This window comes from Equus przewalskii, chromosome 1 (assembly GCF_037783145.1).
Source record: "Equus przewalskii isolate Varuska chromosome 1, EquPr2, whole genome shotgun sequence".
NCBI lineage: Eukaryota > Metazoa > Chordata > Mammalia > Perissodactyla > Equidae > Equus > Equus przewalskii.
The window spans coordinates 165,266,315-165,284,699 of NC_091831.1; the positions used below are offsets into that span (position 1 = coordinate 165,266,315).

Consider the following 18,385-nt stretch of genomic DNA (forward strand, 5'->3'; position numbering starts at 1 on the left):
ACAAACCTAGAAATAAATCTACTAAATGTTTAAAAAAAATTCTCTATACTGAGGTGTCGGCCCTGTGGCACAGCAGTTAAGTGCCCACATTCCACTTCTCCACAGCCTGGGGTTCACCAGTTTGGATCCCAGGTGCGGACATGGCACCGCTTGGCAAAAGCCATGCTGCGGTGGGTGTCCCACATATAAAGTAGAGGAGGATGGGCACTGATGTTAGCTCAGGGCCAGCCTTCCTCAGCAAAAAGAGGGGGATTAGCTGTAGTTAGCTCAGCTCTAATCTTCCTGAAAAAAAAAAATTCTCTATACTGAAAACTACAAAATATTACTGAGAGAAATTATATAACTCACAAACAAACAGAGGTACATTTCATATTTTTGCATTAAAAGACTCAATATTTTGAGGTGTCAATTCTACCCAAATAGATGTAGAGATTTAAAGCAATATAATTCAGAATCTCAAAAGATTCTCTCTCTTTTATTTTCTGTCTTTTCTTTTATCACTTTCCTTACTTTTTTTGGTGAAAATATGGGAGACTTACATAAGCCAGAGATAATATTGTAAAACAGAGGACTTACACTATCAAAAGTTAAGGGTTAATACAAAACTACATAATTAAAACAGGGTTTTATTGACAGACTAATGTACAAAAGAGAAAATGAACAAAACAGAATATGGAAATGGACTGACACATACACGATAATTTCAACATGATAAAATGCCACTGTAGATCACTGGGGAAGTGAATTTCTCTTCAATACACTGTGCTGAATAAATGTTATCTATATAGCAAATATGAAGCTTTACACTTATTTATTACTATGCTTAAAAATTAACCTGTGAGAGATAAAATTTCTAGCATAAAAATAATAGAATATCTTCATGAACTTGGGATAAACATTTATTTGATAAATAGGAAAAAATTACCTATAAAAAAGATTGATTAATTGGTCTTTGTTAAAATGTAGAACTTCTGGTGCTCACTTCGGCAGCACATATACTAAAATTGGAATGATACAGAGAAGATTAGCATGGCCCCTGTGCAAAGATGACACGCAAATTCGTGAAGCGTTCCATATTTTTCAAAACTGCCATTATTAAAAAACTCAACGAGTTAAAAGACAATTCAGATAGACAACTCAATGAGTTCAGGAGCTATGCCACAAAAGAGCTTGACACTATAAAGAAGAACCAATTAGAAATACTGGAGATGAAGAACACAATGGAGGAGATTAAGAAAAATCGGGACTCTCTGAAAAATAAGGTTGATAATATGGAGGACAGAATTAGCAATTTGGAGGATAGGAATATAGAAATGCTGCAGACAGAGGAGGAGAGAGAACTAAGACTAAAAAGAAATGAAGAAACTCTCCGAGAATTATCCGACTCAATTAGGAGATGCAACATAAGGATTATAGGTATACCAGAGGGAGTAGAGAGGGAGAAGGGGGAAAAAGGCCTGTTCAAAGAAATAATAGCTGAGAACTTTCCAAACTTGGGAGAGAGGTGGAACTTCATGTAACAGAAGCCAATAGATCTCCAAACTTTATTAACGCAAGAAGACCAACCCCAAGGCATATAGTAGTGAAACTAGCAAAAGTCAACGACAAAGAGAAAATACTAAGGGCAGCCAGGCAGAAGAAAATAACTTACAAAGGAAATCCCATAAGGCTATCAGCAGATTTCTCAGGAGAGACCTTACAGGCTAGAAGAGATTGGAATGAAATATTCAAAACTCTGAAGGACGAAAACCTGCAGCCAAGAATACTCTACCCAGCAAAAATATCCTTCAAATATGAGGGAGAAATAAAAGCTTTCCCAGATAAACAAAAGTTAAGGAAGTTCATCGCCACAAAACCTCCTCTTCAAGAAATGCTCAGGAAGGGGCTGGCCCCGTGGCCAAGTGGTTAAGTTTGCGCGCTCCGCTGCAGGCGGCCCAGTGTTTCGTTGGTTCGAATCCTGGGCGCGGACATGGCACTGCTCATCAGACCACGCTGAGGCAGCGTCCCACATGCCACAACTAGAAGAACCCACAACAAAGAATACACAACTATGTACCGGGGGGCGTTGGGGAGAAAAAGGAAAAAATAAAATCTTTAAAAAAAAAAAAAAAAAGAAATGCTCAGGAAGAACCTCATTCCTGAAAAATCAAAAAAAGGAAAGGAGTTACAAAATCCAGAACAAAGGAGATAAGCAGAAGGACAATAACACAAAGTAACAGCTCTCCATCAGGACAAAATGCAAAAGAACCGGAAAACAAGTGATAAAATGGCAACAGTAGGCCCCCACGTTTCAATAATCACTCTAAACGTGAATGGATTGAACTCTCCAATCAAAAGTCACAGAGTGGCAGGATGGATCAAAGAACAAGATCCAACAATATGCTGCCTCCAGGAAACACACCTCAGCCCCAAAGACAAACACAGACTCAAAGTGAAGGGATGGAAGACAATACTGCAAGCTAATAATGAACAAAAGAAAGCAGGTGTTGCCATACTTACAGACAAAGTAGACTTCAAACCAAAACAGATAAAGAAAGACAAAGAGGGGCAGTATTAATGATAAAAGAGACGCTCCACCAAGATGACATAACACTTATAAATATATACACACCTAACACAGGAGCACCAAATTTTGTAAAGAAACTATTAACAAAACTAAAAGGAGACATCAGCAGCAATACAATAATAGTAGGGGACCTCAACACCCCATTAACACCAATGGACAGATCATCCAGACAGAAAATCAACAAGGAAATTATAGAATTAAATGAAAAATTAGATCAGATGGACCTGATAGATATATATAGGACACTTCATCCAAAAACAGCAGGTTACACACTCTTCTCAAGCGCACATGGAACATTCTCAAGGACAGACCATATCTTGGGAAACAAAGCAAGCATCAATAAGTTCAAGAGGGTTGAAATAATATCAAGCATCTTTTCTGATCATAATGCTATGAAACTAGAAATCAACTACAAGAATAAAGCTGGGAAAGGGCCAAAAATGTGGAGACTAAACAACATGCTACTGAACAAACAATGGATTATTGAAGAAATTAAAGAAGAAATCAAATATTATCTGGAGACAAATGAAAATGAAAACACACCGTACCAAATGATTTGGGATGCAGCAAAGGCAGTCCTAAGAGGGAAATTCATTGCAATACAGGCTTACCTCAATAAGCAAGAAAAATCTTACATAAACAACCTCAAACGACACCTAACGGAATTAGAAAAAGAAGAACAAACAAAGCCCAAAGTCAGTAGAAGGAGGGAAAGAATAAAATTAGAGCAGAAATAAATGATACAGAAACAAAAATGACAGTAGAAAGGATCAATGAAACAAAGAGTTGGTTCTCTGAAAAAATTAACAAAATCGACAAGCCCTTAGTCACACTCACTAAAAAAAAAGAGAGAAGTCTCAAATAAATAAAATTAGAAACGAGAGAGGAGAAATCACAACAGATACCAAAGAAAGACAAAGGATCATAAGAGAATACTATGAAAAACTATATGCCAACAAATTGAACAACCTAGAAGAAATGGATAAATTCCTAGACTCATACAACCTACCCAAACTGAATCAGGAAGAAATAGAGAATCTGAATAGACCAATCACAAGTAAAGAAATAGAAACAGTAATCAAAAACCTCCCCAAAAATAAGAGTCCAGGACCAGACGGCTTCTCTGGAGAATTCTACCAAACATTCAAAGAAGATTTAATACCTATCCTTCTCAAACTATTCCAGAAAATAGAGGAAGATGGAGCACTCCCTGACACATTCTATGAAGCCAACATCACCCTGATCCGCAAACCTGACAAGGACAACACAAAGAAGGAAAACTACAGGCCAATATCACTGATGAACATAGATGCAAAAATCATCAACAAAATTTTGGCAAACCAAAAACAGCAATACATCAAAAAGATTATAAACCATGATCAAGTGGGATTTATACCAGGGACACAGGGATGGTTCAACATCCGCAAGTCAATCAATGTGATTCACTACGTTAACAAAACAAGAAACAAAAACCACATGATCAATTCAATAGACGCAGAGAAAGTCTTTGACAAGATCCAACATCCATTTATGATAAAAACCCTCAATAAAATAGGTATAGAAGGAAAGTACCTCAACATAATAAAGGCCATATATGACAAACCCACAGCCAACATCATACTCAATGGACAAAAACTGAAACCCATCCCCCTCAGAACAGGAACAAGACAAGGGTGCCCACTTTCACCACTCTTCTTCAACATAGTACTGGGGGTTTTGGCCAGAGCAATTTAGCAGGAAAAAGAAATAAAAGGAATCCAAATAGGCAACGAAGAAGTAAAACTCTCGCTGTTTGCAGACGACATCATCTTATATATAGAAAACCCCAAAGAATCCATAGAAAAACAATTAGAAACAATCAACTACTACAGCAAAGTTGCAGGGTATAAAATCAACATACATAAATCAGTAGCATTTCTGTATGCTAACAATGAACTAACAGAAAAAGATCTCAAGAACTCAATCCCATTCACAATCGCAACAAAAAGAATAAAATACCTTGGGATAAATTTAACCAAGGAAGTGAAAGATCTATACAACGAAAGCGACAAGACCTTCTTGAAAGAAATCGATGACGACATAAAGAGATGGAAAGACATTCCATGCACATGGATTGGAAGAATAAACATAGTTAAAATATCCATACTACCTAAAGCAATCTACAGATTCAACACTATCCCAATCTGAATTCCAATGTCATTCTTTACAGCAATTGAACAAAGAATCCTAAAATTCATATGGGGCAACAAAAGACCCCGAATTGCAAAAGCAATCCTAAGAAAGAAGAACAAAGCTGGAGGCATCACAATCCCTGACTTCAAAACATACTAAAAAGCTACAGTAATCAAAACAGCGTGGTACTGGTACAAAAACAGGTGCACAGATCAATGGAATAGAATTGAAAGCCCAGAAATAAAACCACACATCTATGGACAGCTAATCTTTGACAAAGGAGCTGAGGGCCTACCATGGAGGAAAGAAAGTCTCGTCAACAAATGCTGCTGGGAAAACTGGACAGCCACATGTAAAAGAATGAAAATCTGCCATTCTCTTTCACCATTTAATAAAATAAACTCAAAATGGATCAAGGACCTAAAGATTAGGCCTGAAACAACAAGTCTTCTAGAAGAGAATATCGGCAGTACACTCTTTGACATCAGCTTCAAAAGAATCTTTTTGGACACCATAACCCCTCACATGAGGGAAATAATAGAAAGAATAAACAAATGGGACTTCATCAGACTAAAGAGCTTCTTCAAGGCAAGGGAAAACAGGATTGAAACAAAAAAACAGCCCACTAATTGGGAAAAAATATTCACAAGTTATTTATCTGACAAAGGGTTAATCTCCATAATATACAAAGAACTCACACAACTCAACAATAAAAAATCAAACAACCCAATTACAAAATGGGCAGGGGACATGAACAGACATTTCTCCAAAGAAGATATACGGATGGCCAATAGACACATGAAAAGATGCTCATCATCACTAATCGTCGGGGAAATGCAAATCAAAACTACACTAAGATATCACCTTACACCTGTTAGAATGGCAAAAATATCCAAAACCAAGAGTGACAAATGTTGGAGAGGCTGTGGAGAAAAGGGAACCCTCATACACTGTTGGTGGGAATGCAAACTGGTGCAGCCACTATGGAAAACAGTATGGAGATTCCTCAAAAAGTTAAGAATAGAAATACCTTATGACCCAGCCATCCCACTACTGGGTATCTATCCTAAGAACCTGAAATCAGCAATTCCAAAAGTTCCATGCACCCCTATTTTCATCGCAGCATTATTCACAATAGCCAAGTCATGGAACCAATCTAAGTGCCCAGCAACTGATGAGTGGATAAAGAAGATGTGGTATTTATATACAATGGAATACTACTCAGCCATAAAAAAGGACAAAGTCATCCCATTCACAACAACATGGATGGACCTTGAGGGTATTATGTTGAGTGAAATAAGCCAGACAGAGAAAGATGAACTCTGTATGACTCCACTCATAGGTGGTAGTTAACACATGGACAAAGAGAACTGATCGGTGGTTGCCAGGGGAAAGTGGGGTGGGGGAGGGCACTAGGGGTGAAGTGTGTACCCACAACATGACTAATAATGATGTACAACTGTAATTTCACAAGGATGTTAACTTTCATAACCTCAGTTAAAAAAAAAATGTAGAACTTCTGTTCAACAAAGTAAATCATTAAGAAAATAAAAACATCAAACCAATTACTGGGATGAGATATTTGCTACACATAAACCTACTAAAGGCCTTATAGAGAGAGGAAAAAAAGGACAGCTTCTCATCAACAATAAAGACAAACAAAGATACTTAAAAAATTAGAGAAAAGTTGTGGAGAGTAAGTTCACAATATAGTATATCCAAATGATGGAGAAAAATATTAAAGGTGCCTAACATCATTAATATAAATTCAAATTAAATCCACAAAAAGATGCCACTATGTCAACCTCCACCCTAATGATTGGTATAAAAAAAACTGGATAAACTACTTGTTGGTGAGATTATAAAGCAATTAGAAATCACATAAATAATTGCCAGAAGTGTAATTTTTGCATCCACTTTGGAGAATGCTTCAACAGTATCTAAAGCTAATGTATAGCAATTGTAGTTTTAGATATACACTCAAGAGAAAGGAATGTAGGAGCCAGCCTGCTGGCGTGGTGGTTGAGTTTGTGCGCTCTGCTTCAGTGGCCCATCGTTCACTGGATCTGATACTGGGCATCGACCTAGCATGGCTTATCAAGCCATACTGTGGCAGACATCCCACATATAAAATAGAGGAAGATGGGCACAGATGTTAGCTCAGGGACAATCTTACTCAGCAAAATAAGAAGGCTTAGCAGTGGATGCTAGCTCAGGGCCAATCTTCCTCAAAAAAAAAAAAAAGAGAGAGAGAGAGAGAGAGAGAAAAGAGTGTATATTTGCCAAAGAATACATAAAAAAAAGTTCATAGCAGTTTTATTCATAAAAGCAAAAAACTAGAAACAACCTGAATATTCATCTAGTGGAAAATCAATAAATGAATTGTGATATATTCATAAAATGGTATACAGCACAGTAATAAAAAGTGTACTAATGATACACAACAAGTATAAATTTCTTTAAAAAGCTTTATTTTGAGGAAAAGATGCTAGACACATTAGGGTATGTTTTCATTTATATGAAGTGCAAGGAAAGACAAAACTAATCTATGATAATAGAAGTCAGAATAGTAGTCACTGACAAGGGGCATAAGGGAAACTTCTGGAAGTGCTGAGGATGCTCAATGTCTTAGTCTCTGAGGTGTTTCTGTGGGTGCACGCCTATGTAAATCACAAGTAGCTATACATTGAGTTTTGTGCATCTTGTACAAAAAGGAAAAAAATCAGAACAAAGGCATTTGGAACATGGCATTTAATATGAAATACGAAGATTTAGAAAGTCATTATTCAAGTTCTAGGTTAATAAATTTAAAAATGACTTGGACGTTGGACATTGATTTATGAATTGCCACTGAGAGAGAGACAGAGAGGGAGAGAAACAAACAGAGAGGCAGAGACAGAAAGAGACTTTGAGTTTTGTCATTTTCTTCGTTCAGTGGTTTAACATTATCTGGTTCATGTTTTTATATTTTAACTACACACACACACATACATGCATTCGCATGCACATATACCACACAAATATACTGCTATTTAGTACGTGTTTTTCAACGTTTATTAATTTCTATAAATATAACAATGAATTATGATATTTGACTTTTTCACTCAACGTTACATTTCCTAGATGCCTCTGGGGATACATGTAGATCTAGTTCATGGATTATAACTGCTGAATATAAATATACCAAAATGTATTTGCTCATTCTTCTAATTATTGGCATCTAATCTATATCCAATATTTTTCCATTACAAATAATGCTGCTATGAACATCTTCGCACATGATTCCTTATATATTCTTTGAGGCATATAACTAGATATGGAGTTTCTCGGTTATAGCATAGATGCGCTGGAAACTTGATTAGATGTTGCAAAATTGATCTCCAAAAGGATTTTACTGTCTCCATTACTGACAGTGATTGAAAGCTCCTGTTCTCTTATATGCAAACAAGAGGTGTTTTAACGGATTGGGGAGGATGAAATGCAGATTGGAGTTTGAAAAGGAGAAAGTGGGAGCTGAAATATAGAAAGAGTGAACACAAATATCTATTTTGTGATGGATGCCGTAGGAGAGGGGAGAGTCAATTATATTATCAATTATTTTCTAGGCATGAGGTAATAGCAGTGGGCAGAATAGGCAAGTTTCTGCCTATTTGGAGCTTATTTTGTTACCAGGGAGACAGAACATAATCAAATAAATATATAGTATAATGTCATTGCTAAGCGTTATAAAGAGGAATAAAATCAGATAAGGAGATAGAGATGAGGGCAATAAAAGAGGCCGATGGAGATGGGGGATAGAGATGATTTACAGATGAGGCAGAGACATGGGTGATAGGGTGGTCCCGCAAGACCTCAGTGAAGACAAATACATCCCTAAATGGTGGAGTACACAAGCCAGGTGACTATACGGAAGATATTTTAGGGAGGAGTAACAGTGCCTGCAAAGGCTTCAAGGTAGAAACATGATTGATGTACTCAAGGCATAACAAAAAGACCAGTGTGGCTGGATTGGAGTGAGCAGGGTAGACGGCCTTAGAAAATGAAGTTAAAGACTTTGGCAGAAGCCTGATCATATAGGGTCCTTAGGATAAGTTTTCTTGTTAGTGCTGTCCGGTCTGTTCTGACTCACAGAGGCCCTGCAGACAGCAGAGCTGAACCCTGCCCAATCTTTTTGCACCAACCTCTCACCTTGCAGTGCTGTCTCAGACAAGGCTTGACTGCTTTTCATAGGGTTTTCACTGCCAATTTTTTTCAGAAGTGGATGGCCAGGTCCTTCTTCCTTAGTCTAGTCTGGAAGCTATGCTGAAACCTGTCTACCTTGGGTGACCCTGCTGGTATTTGAAATACTGGTGGCATAGTTTTCAGCATCACAGCAACATGCAGCTGCTTCAGTATGACAACCGACAAATGGGTGGTGTGGTTTCCTTGAGAGGAAACAAACCCAGGCCCCCCGGTGAAAGTGTCTAATCTTCACCACTAGGCCACCAGGGTTGCCTTGGGATGTGTTACAGTCTTCAACTGTTAATCCAAGTGTGACCTAACACCATTAGAGAGTTGACAGTAACTCATGATCTTTTTTCTTTTTAAAGTATCTCACTTCCTAGGTGGTAGAGAACAAATTACAGACAGACGGAGAAACGAAGAATGCAAGCAGAGGCTGGGTTAGATGCTCTTAAATACAGTCCAGGGGGAAGATCATTACGGCTTACAAAAACATCAGAAAAAGAAGAAGTAAATTTAACAGAATTAAAAGTATAGTTTGATAGTATTTGCTGAGGGATTGATTGAAAAGTAGGATATAAAGAAAAGAATAGCTTTTTTCTGTGAGCATCTGGGATAAAGGCAATGACAACACCTTTGGTGGGAAAACCTGGTGTGGGAGCAGATTTGAGGAAGCAAAGCAGGAAGTAAGAGTTGTGTTTTCCCTGCTAAATGTGAGATGTTTATTAAGCATCAGAGGGAAGATGTCAAACAAGAGTTTAGGTATGCTATTCTGTAACTCGCAGGAGTGGTCAGGGCTGGAGATAATAATCTGGAGGACCACCGATTTTTTTAAACCTATTGGGCAGTGTGAGATCACCAAGGGTGGGTGTAGGTGGAGATGAGGAAAAGCTCATAATGGATCCCTGGACTCTCAAACTTGTTGTATGACAAGAAGCAATAGCACAGGCTCTGAGAAATTGTTGCTACAAAAGTAGCAATAAAGCCAAGAGCGCTTGGCACTTTGTGGGCTAAGTAAAAATGCGGTGTTTGTTTCGCTCTTGGACATCTCCTAGTTCTTGTTTATCTTTTTCTCTATTTAGCCAACAGTCTATGAGCTCCTTAAGGGAGCTTTGGTTCCTCAAACTTGGCATCAGCGACTTGCACACAGTAGACACTCAATTTATGTTGAATAAATGAAAACGCAAATGTCTGATTATAAATAATTAATATATATGATATGTAGTTATATCATATATATTATTAAATATATTAATTAATAATATATTAATTAATTAATATAATAAATATATTATAATATAATTCTAGAAGGTATAGCACATATTTTTGAATGAAGAACTGAAAATAGTATGTGAAGAGTCTTAAGAGCGTAGCGGCCTAGGACAGATGATAGAGCTGAATGAAGATGTGCTGCTCTGGGAGAAAAGGTTAAAAGAAGGAGGCTGAAAATCGTACAGACAAATTTCAAACATCTCACAGCTTTGCCTTTGGCTAAACCTGGGGCTGAGATTGTTAGATTTAGCAGAAAAAGAGAGCAAGTATTGAAATTTTGGAATATAAATTACAAAGCCTAGATTGTAATAGATTATTGTAGTTTTTCTGTGTATAATATATCTGCCATGTTGGTTACCTGCCAATTTCTTAAAGTGTAATAAAAGCTCTCATTTTCCACTTTGACGCTTTCAAAATGTATCATAGATTCATGAAGGCTACTAGGTGATACTTTCCAATAATATATGCATAGTAGATAACCCTGAATCTTATAAGTAAGATTTTTTTCAGGCAAAAATGTGATTAAACTAGATGCAGCCTAAAGCAAAATTCCATTTATGATTTATTGATATTTTTGGTTGGTTAAATCACCGCAGGGGAATTATGTTAGAAAAGCAGTTTGTGTCATCCTAGTGAAACCTAACCCTGCATCCGATAAATGACAAGCAGTGCTTATATTTCACTTTGCTATGTACCAAAGAGCTGGGAATCCATAAATTGTCCTGAATATAAATGTTTCTTTTACCTTGGGGCAACAGTGAGGAATATAAAGATTTCAAAGTACTAAATACAATAAAATATGAGGTTCTACTTTATTTATTGATCTGGCATCATTTAAAACGTTTTTGTGTCAAAGCATAACTGCATAAAAGAAGATAAATAATGAAAATTTCTCTTATGAAATGCCTCTAGAAGGGTTACAATAATAAACAAGACAATTTCATTCTACCCTGTTCTTCTTATATAATAAATAAAATGAATCATTACCTATGAATTATAAAATAAGAACAGAATTTTTCTGGACTTAATAATAAAAATCTTTAATGTTACATTAATCAGTTTTTTGGTTTTAGATACTTAATATCTTAAAGTGCAGATGTGCATGCATAAAGTGAAGTAAATGGTGAATATTTACTACATTTGGATAACATAGGTAGCGATATGCAAACATTTAAAAACATAAAAAGTAAGGAAGGTAAGAATACAGGATTTAGAATAAGCTAGATCAGGATTTAGTTGTGGCATTATCACCAAAAGATCTTGAGCAATTATCTTACCTGAGTTTCAGTTTCCTCGTCTGTACCTAACGGAGGAACAACTGCACACACCTCTAAGTTAAATGAAGATAAAGTAAATTGCGAAGATTGACTAGGAATAACTAAGAAAGCGTGTGTTTTGTAAAGCATCAGATTTCATTTGACATTGCAAAGCATTAAAAAAATCTTTGAATTGAAAATGACTTTGTAGTTTCTCTTGTAGAAGATTTCCCCAAAGGGACTATGTTGATAAAATCTTGGTCTATAGGAGTTGACAAACTCTTTCTATGTGTCTTGAAATCAATAAATGGGGGTCAGTATGTGTTATTAAAGAATATTCTTTAATTCAACTATTTGCTTTTTTTATCTGTTATCCAATTGTTAATCAAGTCTATATTAGAGCATGGTTTAGACACAGATCATATATAGAATTGCCAGATAATATGAAGAATGACGAGTTATATTTTAATTTCGGATATGTAATATGTTTTTTAGTATAGGTTTGTCCCACAAAATATTTTGGACATATTTATGCTAAAAAAGTGTTCCTTGTTTTTCTGAAATTCAAATTTAACCAGATCTTATGTATGTATATTTGCTAAATCTGGCAGCCCTAACTGTAAAGGTTTTCAGATTTCAGAAACAATAAATGGAAGATAGTATTGCAGAGAAGATATAATATTGCAGGCAGTGGGTGAGTCTGATTGTTCATTCCTTCTTTTCCTCCTGCTATTAGTGGAGTGATTTAAATTATCTGAGCCATGTTTGCCTTCTTTACCAAAATAGTATGGTAATTCAAAAACTGTTTGTAGATCAGTATGTCTTGATTGAGTTTGGGGACCTAAAATTCTGTAGAATGTAATTAAAATAGTCATTTCAAATATCAGACGTGATTTACTGCTATATAATCCTCTTGCTTTAAAAGCATCATAAGGTTAATCTTAAATATTATAGAAATTTTCTAAGTAGCAATATATTGGTTTGGAGATTCTTCACTAAGAATTCTGAACCAAGAGCATTTAGCTATGAAAAAAATTGAACTTTTGTATGTATTGTTAATAAAGAGAAATATAATCACTTACTATGGTTTTAAAATGGTCTTCCAGATTAGATTCTTAAAAATACATAATGTTCTAAAAGGTAATAGCCTACTAGAAGATCAATAATGTGATTGCCAAAGCCTTTAAATATAATTTTACATTATGTAAATCAATATAGGAAAAAGTACTCGAATTTTCACAATTTTTACCAGTGTTGAAAGAAGTTTAAAAAGACCTAAAATTAGAAGGATATTCATATTTTTTCCATAGATTGGAAGATTTAATGTTATTAAGATTGCAATACTCCCCAAATTGACCTACAGAATCAACAAAATCTCTATCAAAATCCCAGGTACATTTTTTTGAACAAATTTTCTATCTGATCCAAAACTTCATATAGAAATTCAAGGAACTCAGAATGGTCAAAAACGATCTTGAAAAAGAAGTACAAAGTTGAGGACACACTCTTTGTGATTTCAAACTTTGTACAAAGCAATAGTAACCAAGGCAGTGAGGTACTTGCCTAATGATAGACACATAGAGCAATGAAAAACAATTGAGATTTCAGAAGTGAGCCTTTATATTTTAGACAGGGAGTCAAGACAATTCAATGAGGAGAAGAAAAGTCTCTTCAACAAATGGTGCTGGGACAACTGGTTATCTACATGCAAAAGAATGAAATCAGACGCCCGCCTCACATCATATGTAAAATATAACTCAAAATGAGTCGTAGACCCATATTTAATACCTAAAACTATAAATATCTTAGAAGAAAACATAGGAGCAAATCTTTGAGACATTGGATTAGACAACAGTTTCTTAGGTATGATACCAAAACAAAAGCAACAGAAAGAAAAAAATGGGTAAATTGAACTTCATGGAAGTTAAAAATCTTTCTTCTTTCAAAGATACTACCAAGAGAGTGAAAAGCCAATCCACAGAATGGGAGATAATATTTGCAAATCGTACATCTGATAAGTAACTTGTATCCAGAATATATAAAAATGTTTTATAGCTGAACATTAAAAATTAGGCAAAGATTTCAACAGACATTTCTCCAAAGAAGATATATAAATGGCCAATGAGCACATGGAAGGATGACATCATTAGTCATTAATTAGAGAAATGCAAATCAAAACCATAATGAGATATAATTCAAACCCACTAGGATTGCTGTAATAAAAAATTGGACAATAACAAGTGTTGGCAAAGATATGGAGAAATTATTACCCTCTTAAGTAATTAGTTGGAATGTTAAATGATGTAGCCACTTTGGAAGACAGTTTGGCAGTTCCTCAAAGAGTTATACTTAGAGTTGCCATAAAACCCAGCAGTTGCACTCCTCGGAATATACACGAGAGATCTAAAAACATATGTCTATGCAAAAACTTGGACACAAGTGTTCATGGCAGCATTATTAGTAATAGCCAAAAAAGTGGAAAAATCCCAAATTTCCATGAACCAATGAATAGATTTTAAAAAATGCAGTATATCTACACAATGAAATATTTAGCTAAAGAAAGAATGTATTAATAATATGTGCTACAACGTGAAAGAACCTTGAAAACATTATGCTAAGTGAAAAAAGCCAGATACAAAAAACCATATTTTATATGATTCCATTGATATCATCTCTAGAATAGGCAAATCAATAGAGGCAAAAACAGATTAGTTACAGTTAAGGGCTGGGAAAGGGGATAATGGAGATTGACTGCTAATGAATATGGGGTGATTAAAATGTTCTCAAAGTAGATAGTGGTGCTGATTGCACATCTCTGTGAGTAGACCACAAATCACTGAATTGTATATTTTAAAGGGGTATGTGTTTTATCTCAATAAAACTGTTATAAAAAATAGAAAAGAATAATTTTGGAAATGAAAGTTGTTGAGCTAGTTGACTAAGTAATTTAAATTTTTAAGAGGTGCTGACCCACCTTACAGTTAGCATAGGTGTGTAGAAGTCCCCCTGAGAATTTGGAAATCAATACATCCATGAAATTCTTGTGCAAAAGGAGACTGGGCCCAACTAAAGTATACTGCATAACCAGGCTCTTGCGATGGAGTTTTCTCTAGATCATCTTCCCAGTGCTGATTGTCATTATTTTGTTTTTTTTTCTTTTTTTGTCATAGCTCTTTGTATTTTTACTTTAACTCCTGGTCTTCTACTTGAGTGTTTGCAGTGTAGAAGAGCATAATATAATACAAAATGGAAAGATAAAGTTAGACAATCTATTAGTGCATGTTTAATTAAAATTACAAATTAAGCTTTACTAATATTTTAATATGTGGGGGCTACGTTTGTGTGGCTGAATGTTTGTGTCATTCGTATGTTGAAGATCAAATCCCTACCTAAAGTGATGGTATTTAGAGGCGGGGCCTTTGGGAGATAATTAGGTCATGAGATGGAAGTCCTCATGAAGGAGGTTCTTGACCTTAAAGCAAGAGACATGAAAGAGATGATAGCTCTCTCAGCCGAGTGAAGCTACAAGTAGGAGTCCATCTCCACCAGGAAGAAGGCCCTCACTGGGAACTGAATTGCCCAGTAGCTTGATCTTGGACTTCCTAGTCTTCAGAAATGTAAGAAATAAATGTCGTTTAACCCTTTTTGTTATTTTGATGTTTTGTTATAACAGCGTGAACTAAGACATGGGGCAACACTGGCACCCTACTCATGCTATGTCTGAGAAACCCTCTGGATATCTAAATATCTAAGTGATATTTCTGCAAAGAGGAGGAGCTTATGGTGACATCCAAAGTTTTCATTTTGCCTTCAAAGCTTTCTGATGTAATGTATTATAGAGAGTCATGAATTATATTATCTAATTTTAACTAAACATTACCAAGTAGAAAAGTAGCATAAAAATATCTGCACAAAAATGTGGATTAGAGAAAATATTAACAATGCTATTAAAAAGAAACAGTGAGAAAAGGTAAGCTTTTCTACTATCCCTAGAAAGAGCTCTTGGTTAGTCAGGATTATAAAGTATAAATGATGAGAATGCAACATAACATTAAAAAATATGAAACCTATAACTGTTCTATAGTATAAATGTGACATCTTAGTGAGAGATTGGAAATTGTTTTTCAAAGAAAAGATAAATTCCATTTTTAGTGTAAAAAAAACCTCACACTTTCCAATTAGTTTTAAAAAAACATTGATTTACATGGGGAAATTGACATTCACTAGCCAATTTTTGATAGTAACAAAAATCAATAATTGATGATTGAAAAAAGAGGTATTACAGAGTACTCACAGAGAACAATGTCATTTTACAATCTGGCACGTCCTTGGCAAAAACATTGTTTTCGTTTATGAGAAACCTTAAGTTAAAACAATGCATTTAGACTTCGACCTTCTAATCACTTTTGAATGAAGAGTTAAGAAGGGAATCAAAATCAATGATTACTGTCATCGTAAATAATCATAAGGATGGATATTATCCTCATTTTATGAAGGAAATCTAAGCTTCAGATACTTTGAATAACTTTCCCAAGTTGGCACAGTGAATGATCCAGCATTCAAATCCATGCTGCCTGACTCCCCAGCCATCCTTACTGTATTTCCCTTAGGTGTTATTGTTGCCTTTAATAGAAAATATTTCACTCTGTTAAGTTAGGTAGAATTATTTCTTCTCTACTGGTAATTCATCCTATAAGAGGTATGTGAATTCCTGTCTCATTGACTTTAGGCTTGGCTGGATGATGTGCTTTGGGCAAAGAGAGAGGCATAGAACACCATTGCCCCATCATAGTGGACCCTTTTAAACATGATTGAGTGGTCCTCTCTGTCTCTCTTGTGCTCCTCCTCTCTACCACCAGCCTACTATGACCTTAAGAACAGTTGCTCTTTCAGTCTGGGTCCCAGGTGAGAAGACACATGGCTCCTGATGGAGTTCAGTGGAATCATGGCCAATGAGAAGCTCTCATGTAATATGAGCAAGAAATGAACGTTTGTTTTGTAAACCAAAGAGATAACCTGTTTCTGTTTTTTTTTTCTTTTTTTGTACTACCACAAAAGTTGAAAACTTATACTCCAAGCTTCATTGTGTCCAGCAATTCTTTCATCAGTATTTTAAATAAAAGTATGCATAATGGGACCTACCATCTATTATGCTTAGACAGGACTGATTCTGCCTTTACAGGTGAAGAATATGATCTTGCAATTATACTACGGTAGGAAGAAATTTAGAAAATAGATGATTAAATATTTACTGGAATTTTTGTGGTTCAGATCATTATAGGGAATAAGTATCATGGTTTTGTTACCTCTTTTAGAGTATGTAGCAAGATTCGTTGTAAGAAATATCTATCCCTCCTTGCAACCCTCAAGAACTGAGTGAGCAAGTATGCAAACAAAACTTTTATGCACACCTGTTGTACTTGGGATGACAAAAACAATAGAAATATTCAGACAATATTCAGTGAAAGTGTTTTCCATAAAACATTCTATAGTTGAAATTTACATACTCATTTGTTGCAGTCAGATCTGCAAAACTTGGTTATTCAGATCTCACTGGCCCTCTAACAGAACCGTTTACCCAAAATGTAATTCTACATGATATTGCCAATTGATATTAAGTACCACTCTAAGAAAAGAATATAGTCTCAAGAAACTCATTCTACCTGTGTCTCTTTTAAGAATAATTTGAAGATGTTGTTTATTACACAGCAGAGAAATTGCTGTCTGCAGTTTGGAAAAAGAATAGTATACTTTTCATTAGTAAACGGTTTGTTTTGATCTTATCTTTGCAGTAAATTTGTCTAAATAACCAGGTTCCTTTTGTTTCTACAAAGCTAAAAATCTGAAAGCTAAATTTGGCATTGATTTTTCCTAGCCCTATTTTCCCCCTACATCTATGTCGTTATATTCTTGGTTGTTTTTTGTTTCTTTTATTTTAATTTTATTTATCATATTATAGTTTATATATCATTGTAAATCCCTTAAAACATTTCTGGAGCAAATTATAGCATCAATGTAGAAATATATAGTTTTAAAATTCTGACATGAATCCATATACATCTTTAGCTGCTTTCTCAAAATACCAAAGTGATAAAACAATATATCTTCAGTTTCCTCATGTAAAAATAGAATTACAATTATATAATATCTGTTGATGAAAATAATCCATAACCAATCTATAAATGAAAATTTGTGAGAGTTTGTATCTGAGCTGAAATCTGAGGACCATGGACCGGGGTCTTTCTTCCCAAAGGAAGAAAGGGCGCCAAAGAAGTGAGGTATACAGAGTGGTTATATACCCCTAAATAGGACTTTTCACATATGATTGAAATGTCCCTCCTACAACAGTCACAAGATTGCCCTGTCAGCACAGCACTTGATGGACACAGCAGATAGTGGGTCTGCTATCTTGGTGGGCGTAGCAGGAAGCAAGCCTATTGTCTGGAGCTGGGCAGTCACAGGTGAGCGCAGCAATCAGTTTCTAGCCTAAGGAAAGATGCTTAATCCTTAAGGAAATGTCAACATTGGGAGGCGGAGGGAAGTTGCACCTTTATCTCAAGGGCCTTTGTTCTTGCCGTAGGGAATATCAAAGCAGATATACAATGCATGCTCAACAGCCTCTGTCAGGCCCTTTTGGAAAGACAAGGTCAGGCTGAACTAGGTTTACACCAAAAGGCTTCCTCATATTCTCCAATATATCCTATTGCTTGCCATTTTTATTTGTCATATCTTAGGTCATTTTTAAGCTCAAATAATATAAGACTCTTTGAACTCCTCATCTTAAGCAAAACCAATAATTACCCAGTCCTTTCCGTTCACATCCACTGTCAATAAGACCTAAGATAGGAATAAACCTTCCTTGTACATCACCTGGTTCTCGATAAGACCATGCTTCTCC

General features: G+C 35.6%; 1 non-coding gene across 1 annotated transcript; it reads left to right on the forward strand.

The window, feature by feature from the left end:
• The first annotated feature begins 974 nt into the window (after window positions 1-974).
• LOC139078644 (U6 spliceosomal RNA) lies at window positions 975-1,081 on the forward strand. The gene has a single exon (XR_011531676.1). It is a non-coding gene; the product is annotated as a U6 spliceosomal RNA (small nuclear RNA).
• Window positions 1,082-18,385: the final 17,304 nt, after the last annotated feature.